This window comes from Octopus sinensis, linkage group LG7 (genome assembly GCF_006345805.1).
Source record: "Octopus sinensis linkage group LG7, ASM634580v1, whole genome shotgun sequence".
NCBI lineage: Eukaryota > Metazoa > Mollusca > Cephalopoda > Octopoda > Octopodidae > Octopus > Octopus sinensis.
Genome location: NC_043003.1, coordinates 40,696,579 through 40,704,078, shown reverse-complemented (window position 1 = coordinate 40,704,078; position 7,500 = coordinate 40,696,579).

The following is a 7,500-nucleotide window of genomic DNA, read 5'->3' as shown; positions in this document are numbered from 1 at the left end:
GGTTGTGACTATGATGACGGCATAGTTGATACTATTGGATGCTATAGTGAATTTTGCTGTTGCTTCACTGGTTATTGTGGTGGATATAAAGCTTTAGTAGTAGTTTTTGGTGGTGTTGTTACAGTGGTAGTAACACTTGTAGCATACATTTGATGACTGTGGATTGTTATGGTATTAGTGATGCCGCGGGTTTTATAGGTTGGTAATAGTCTTCACTAGTAGTGTGGTCGTGGTAACAGTGTTTTCTTACTCAAACATTAGAAGTAGTGATGTTGATGATGATAATGAAGACTACATGATGGTGTGGAGGGGGTGGGGAAGTGGAGGAGGAGGAGGAGGAGAGAGGAGGAGGAGAAGAAGAAGAAGAAGAAGAAGAAGAAGAAGAAGAAGAAGAAGAAGAAGAAGAAGAAGAAGAAGAAGAAGATAAAGAAGCGCAGGAGTGAGGGATATTAATAATGTTGATTGAAAGGTGAGAAAGAAGGGGAAGTAGGAGGTAAAGGTAAAAGTGTCGATGATAATCTAATCGTTGCCGTGGTCCACCAGGCTTAGGATCAATGGCATTCCAACCAACCGGTTTTCTTTGGTCATCTCCTATAGAGATATTGTACGTTTGCAGAGGCTTTACTTGTATTTACGAGAAGTAAGCACATCCAATCTGAAGCTCTTATTTATAATTGTGCCATAAGGTTATACGTGAGAGACGCTGAAAGTACTTCAGAATAGAAACCACCACCTTTAATATAACCTTTAGCCGAAAGTTTCATTGGAATTTGAAATTAAACTCATAAAATTTGATAATCCTTCTAGCAAGTTTTATGAGAAGTGAATATGAGTGGTAATACTGTGTGCTAAAAAAGTAAAAAGCTAATAATTTTTTTAAGTTCGTGAAGGCTTTAGGATTATAAGGAGAAGAGATTTAAAGATTCATGGAGCTAAAGTAGATAGCCGGAAAGGACAAAATTCTCATGACTACTTTAGAAAGGTTGAAGGGAAACAAAAATGTTTTCAGTTTTATTATTTTATGTGAAATCCTGAATTCGATAATGCTATGTTTGACAGGATCAGTAGTGCTAAATAAAATACCAGCAGGCATTTAGTTAACTCCCTTTACGCTCAGTTATAAAGCCCCGTTGGGTTCGACTACTTTTCATACTACTGTAGTCAACAAAACAAATACCACCAAATACTACTTGTCTAAGTTACAAATTATTACTTTTGCCCAGTACCAGAGTAAACGTGTTGTGTGCTGTAAAATCGATAAATCTGTGATCAGATAACTTTGCAGTATTTAGTCGCATCCCTATCTGTTCAGATTTGAAATCCAAGTAGAGTCACCTTTATCTTATATATTTCCTGATCGAAGTAAATGTGTACTAATTGGGTCCTGAGATCAATGTAATCGACATGGTTTCTCTTTACTTTTGTGGAATTAACCTTGTTACTACGGAGTATTAGATTTATTGTTGCTGTCCTCTCGGCTAAGTTTATTTAGCTACTATATCTGATGTTTATAAAATACATTGAGTCCTAGCAATGGTTTCACATACTCTTTTAATGAACCTCAGAATAATTCTGCTAAAACCCTCTGAACAGGAGTGTCTAGAGTTATTTAAGCTTTCGCTTTCCCGCAATATCATGTGTTATGTGTTCACCGGATCCGAATGACTGACTGCCCTATGGTAATTCTTGTGTGCAGGTTTATAGGGTTTAGTAATAAAGATAACGTGAAAACAGCGATTAACAAGATTCTGATAAGTCAAGGGTACTATCAGAGACCACAGAACATTTAGTGGCAGAACTCGACGGACTTTCTGATCCGCAGATGACCGCTTCTGGATGAGGCTTGTGGATATTTGACATTATGATGAGGCTTGTGGATATTTCACATTATATCACAAATGCCTGCTTATATAATCTCTAGGAGCTCAGGCCGATTACTATAGGCACTAGAGATACCATAAAGGGATGAATAGATGAATGAATGATTGAATTGATAAGCTGTTTATGTAATTTTGTTCTATCACTGTATCAGCAATATAATCAGATAAACTCTCATTTTTAGAACCAGTTTTGTCCATTTCTTAAAGCACAAACACACTCCTACATTAGAGTATTACATAAATGCTTGCAATTGTGCTGGTCCTACAGATGAATAATCTTGAGTACATCTCAACGAATGAAAATCAATAAACAAATTTTCATACACCAACGTCTTAATACAAGTAGTCTATTGAGGACTCGGTATTTTAACGCATATTTATTTCTTTATTGCCCACAGGGGGCTAAGCATTGAGGGGACAAACAAGAACAGACAAAGAGATTAAGTCGATTACATCGAACCAGTGCGTAACTGGTACTTATTTAATCGAACCCGAACGGATGAAAGGCAAAGTCGACATTGGTGGAATTTGAACTCAGAACGTACGCATATTACAACCTATCAGACATTCTTGAACTGCGTACTCCCCATTCCTTTCTTGACCATTCTGATGCAACCGACTTTGCTTCACGTTCTATTATCTGTATTGTGTTTCGTTTCAAAAATGCATACTAATTACTTGGTATTGCTATGCGTTTGGAATTCCCAAATCACCTACAGCTTTCCTATATTCACCAGATTTCTTGTCATCATTGTCATTGCCGCCACGGTCGTCGTCATCATCATCATCATCATCATTAGCATCGTTATCATTATCATTATCGTCGTCATCATCATCATCTTCATTCATCTTCATCATCATCATCATCATCATCATCATCATCATCATCAATAACAAGCACAACGGCTAGGAATGCTTTGAAAGAGACTTAGGTACTGATTTCAAATCTTTCGTCTATGCAAACATGATTATTGATTTACCTCTTTGGCATTTGTCCCAGAACTCAATATTAATATACATTGTAAACTTGTTCATGTGTGTTTCTTAAATACATACGTGTGAGTGTGTGTATGCGTGTGTATGAACACACACGCAAACACACACAAACACACACACACACATATATATATACTTATACATATATAAAAATATATAATTTTTTTTGTTTTACTGAGAACTTGTTTAATTTTGTAGCTCATTTTGTTAGTCATCTATATATATAAAACTGTAGTTGTGTGAGTGTCTGTCCCCTTCGATTTAGATTCCTAACTACTCCCACATTTTGCGGTGCAGTTTAACCAAATGCGGGTAACTTATAGTCGTGATTCATATCGAGCCCGTCTGGGTATTAGCGCGCGTCTACGATGAGTCTACGATTTTAAAAATAATTTAACATCATTTTTTATTCCATTTTAATGCATAATTTTTCGTGTGTCGATGGCGGCGGAGTTGGCGTCCACGCTCACATCTGCACCTGTTTGCTTCTCCCCCTTCTTCCCTCCCTCGTGAAGCTGTGGGGAAGGGAGTGTAAGGAAATCAACGTCGTAAAGCATTGTCAAGGAGACCAGCGTTCTTTTAGAACAACGACTTCATGGCTTGAAGACACCAAAACAGAAATGGCTAAGAAAGCCCGAATTGGCATATATAAGGGAAGTAACTCTCTAAAAATGCTTATATAGTTATTTCCCTTACAAACCCGAGCAACGTCGGGCGATACTGCTAGTCTTCTATAAGAATGAAGTCCAAGAAGAAAACATGCAGTAATAAGTTGTAACAGAGTTTACTTTAACGAGATACCTCTTGAAATCATCTGAGGAAACACATATACACCGACGTATACACCTAAACCAGTTTTGCAGCATAACAACCGCGAGGGATCGGTGCTAGGATAGTTGAAACGATTGTGGTGAGCAATAAAGGTTCTTATCTTCCGTCGACTGACTCTCTTATTAATTACATACCCAACGAACGCTGAGCCAGTGAACTTGCTATATCGGCAAACTACCGGGTGCATTGTATACTGCACGATTTATTAACTATATATGTTCATATATATATATATATATATATATATATATATATATATATATATATATATATATATATATATATATATATATATATATATATATCTGTCTGGACATGTATAGTTAATAAGTCGTGCAGTATATGTATGTATGTATATATATATACATACAGAGAGAGAGAGGCAGAAATAGATTGATAGATAGATATACACACATACCTACATACCTACATACAAACATACAAACATACGTTCCTTACATATGATAACACAAATAGAATTATTGCGAATAAGCTTTGGAACATAACAACATGTCCTACACATAAGTATATTCTTTCAAAAAAATAAATTCTGGAATAGTTATAAGGAAGGAATTTTATATCTTCATGCAGCTTTCTAAGACGTCTAGAAAAAAATTCTTTTATCTCTTTCCTTTGTAAATTCTACGTACATCTTACTTACATACTGTCTATTTTGTTTAAACAGCTAGGGAATATATTTCATTATCACAGCTGTAGCAGCGAGTATAATGTTGTTGTTTAATATATTTATAAAAAAAGATTATTTTGTAAATACATAATTAAAAACAAAGTATTAATATATCATCCAAGAATAGGTATGTATTTGTATATGCATATTCGGGAGTGTTTGTGTATATACACATACATATACTCACACTATTTATACAAAATATAGTTCATATGTATATATATTTTTATATAGATTTGCATATATGTTCATAAATATTCACAGTATACATACAGGTATATATGTGTAAATATATATCGATATACATATAGGTATAGATTTGTGTGTGTATATATATGTATGTATGTATGTATGTGTATATGTATGTATGTATGTATGTATGTACGTATGTATATATGGGTTAACAACTAAAAGAATTACTGATCTGAAAAAGGCACCATTGCACCCATCTAAACTTGAGTGACATTCAACTAGAGCCCATCCATTCGCTCCAAGTGCTGGGATATACTGTCACAGGAAATCACTCCTGGCGAAAGCACATCCCGAGCACTAGCCCTTCTCTTCAAGGCTAGACTATATTTCAACCTTTATTATCTGATCTGCAGAGTTTTAACTGGCAATAACACGATATATAAAAGCATCTTATTTTATAACTACTTTGAATTATATTTGTATATACATACATATATACATACATACATGCACATATATATATATATATATAGATATATATATATATATATATATATATATATATATATATATATATATTGTATACTGTATACCATTAACATACATGTACGAGGTGGTATCAAAATATTCTTGGCCTAGATCTGTAGCGCCCCAACAGACGGCAGCACACGGGTGCGTGACAGTGAGAGCTTGCAGTGACGTCATGAGGGATGACATCATTGTGTTTACCTCGCAACTTGTGAGATTTGTGCTTTTGTGATCATGCTGCAGTCGCAATTTTTATCGTGGACAGGAAGCTGGAAGAAAGAATCAACGTGAAATTTTGCGTTAAACTTGGAAAGTCTGCAACAGACATTGAGTATGCTTCTGCGATGAGGCAATTGGTTGTACGCAATGATTCAAGTGGCACGGGCGCTTCAAAACCGGAAGAACGTCCCTGAAAGATGACAAGCGATTTATATGACCTGTCACGAGCGCCACCTCCGGAAATGCGGGGAATTTCATCAGTTTTTGTGAGAGAATCATCGAAGGACAATCAACGACGTTTTGAAGACTTTGAGGGAAGACATTCGGCGAAAGCGACCGGATCTGTAGAGTGTGAAGAACTGGATTTTTTCCGACGACAGTGCACCCTGCCACCAAGCTCGCCTCTCTCGTTAGTCTCTCGCCATAAAATGGTATCGCGTCCACACCCACCCTATTCCAGTTCAAAGGTCGCTGTGTTAATACAGTTGTCGAGATCAAGAACGAATCACAGAAGGTCATCGACTCGCTTACGGAAAACGATTTCCAGGCCCGATTCTAAAGGTGCCAGGTGCAATGGAACCGGTGTATTTCTGCGCAAAGCTACTATTTCGAAGGAGATGATGTTAAAACTTAGGTAAATAAAGTATTTTTATTGAAAATAGCTTGTTCGGGAAAATTTTGTTAGCACTTAATGAAACATAATGCCCATATGCTATAAGTTTTCCCACTGATAGCATATTATTGAGACTGTTTTGCAGATGACTGCTATTTATTTCGAAGTACACAACATCACTCAGATCTATGATTCATGCAAGATCCTTCATACCAAGGCGTTTAGTTGGCAGGGTCATTAGAGCGTTGAAGAGAATGCATCTCTATACTTATCCTTATACCCTACACTGAGTTCAAACCCCGCCGACGTCAGCATTGCATTTCACCTATTCGGGATCGATAAAAATATATACGTGTCCAGGTTAGTGGACAGCCAAAAACGTTAGTAAGTTGGGCAAGTGACATTACTTTATCTGTTCTGGCTTTTTGCGTCCAGACAACAGCGCCTCCCTTGACACTAAGCGCCAAGATGTTTCGGCCCATATCTGAGGTCATTGCCTTCGATGAATATTGGTGACGTGGAGAGCAGAGATGTAGATGCATGCACAACCGCTGCATACATGAATAGATACTTGCTCAACCTTGACCCTGCTGAGGCTTTGAACACATTCTATCTAGTTTAGGTATTATGAGTACTGCATTAACTCTGTCTATTCCCTTTCCCAAGACAGCATCCACTTACAGTATTTAGGTGTAACGCAGAAATGCATCATTGTGAAGTTAGAAATTAGTGTTAAAGGAAGGCAAACGCTAACGAGCACAAGGAACATTCATCGAAGACGGGCTAGAAAAAATGTTGCAAATTAGTATAATCTGATGCGAAATGATGCTAGAGTTTTGAAATACGACAATAAGTTTTTAACAATAAATTTCATGTCAAATTGTCAGGCTAACAATTACCTTTATTATTGTGCGTTTATGATTAATTTACATTTGGTAGTAAAGGTGAAGATTAGTGGCTTTGTATTGTTGGCATGACAAAGTAAATGGTTCCTTCATGCTCGTTACGCAACATTCTATTTGTAACGCAAGATATTGACCGCTTAATCAACCCCTTCAGAATTCCACTCGCTTCAATCATGAAGTAGCATCCCAAATTGATAGGAATTTGATCATGAATATGATTACGATGATGCTGACGATATTGGGATGAGGAATGAGGATGGTACGAATGATGCTAACAATATTCATGAAGATGACAGTTATGAAAAAAATCGTTATGCATATTAAGAATCCTCTTTCTCCCCGAAGATTTATTTCTATTCTGATCTCTCATTGCACAACCAAATGCATGTTAGTATGCATGAAGTACATGCCTTGTTTTTATATCGTTCTGTTTTAGTATGATCCTATGCTTCTGAACATACCTTGTGTTTCTATTGTATGTGCCGAGCATATTAATTTATATTGGTAACTTAACCATGTGTCTGTCCACGCGTTCGCGTAATGTATGTACATGCTTCTTTCTTTATCGCTCCCTAGGCACCTACTACTATGGGGTTGTTTATATTTTTATTCTTCACAATTTGGTTATCTTCTGTTACTGAGGTGTTT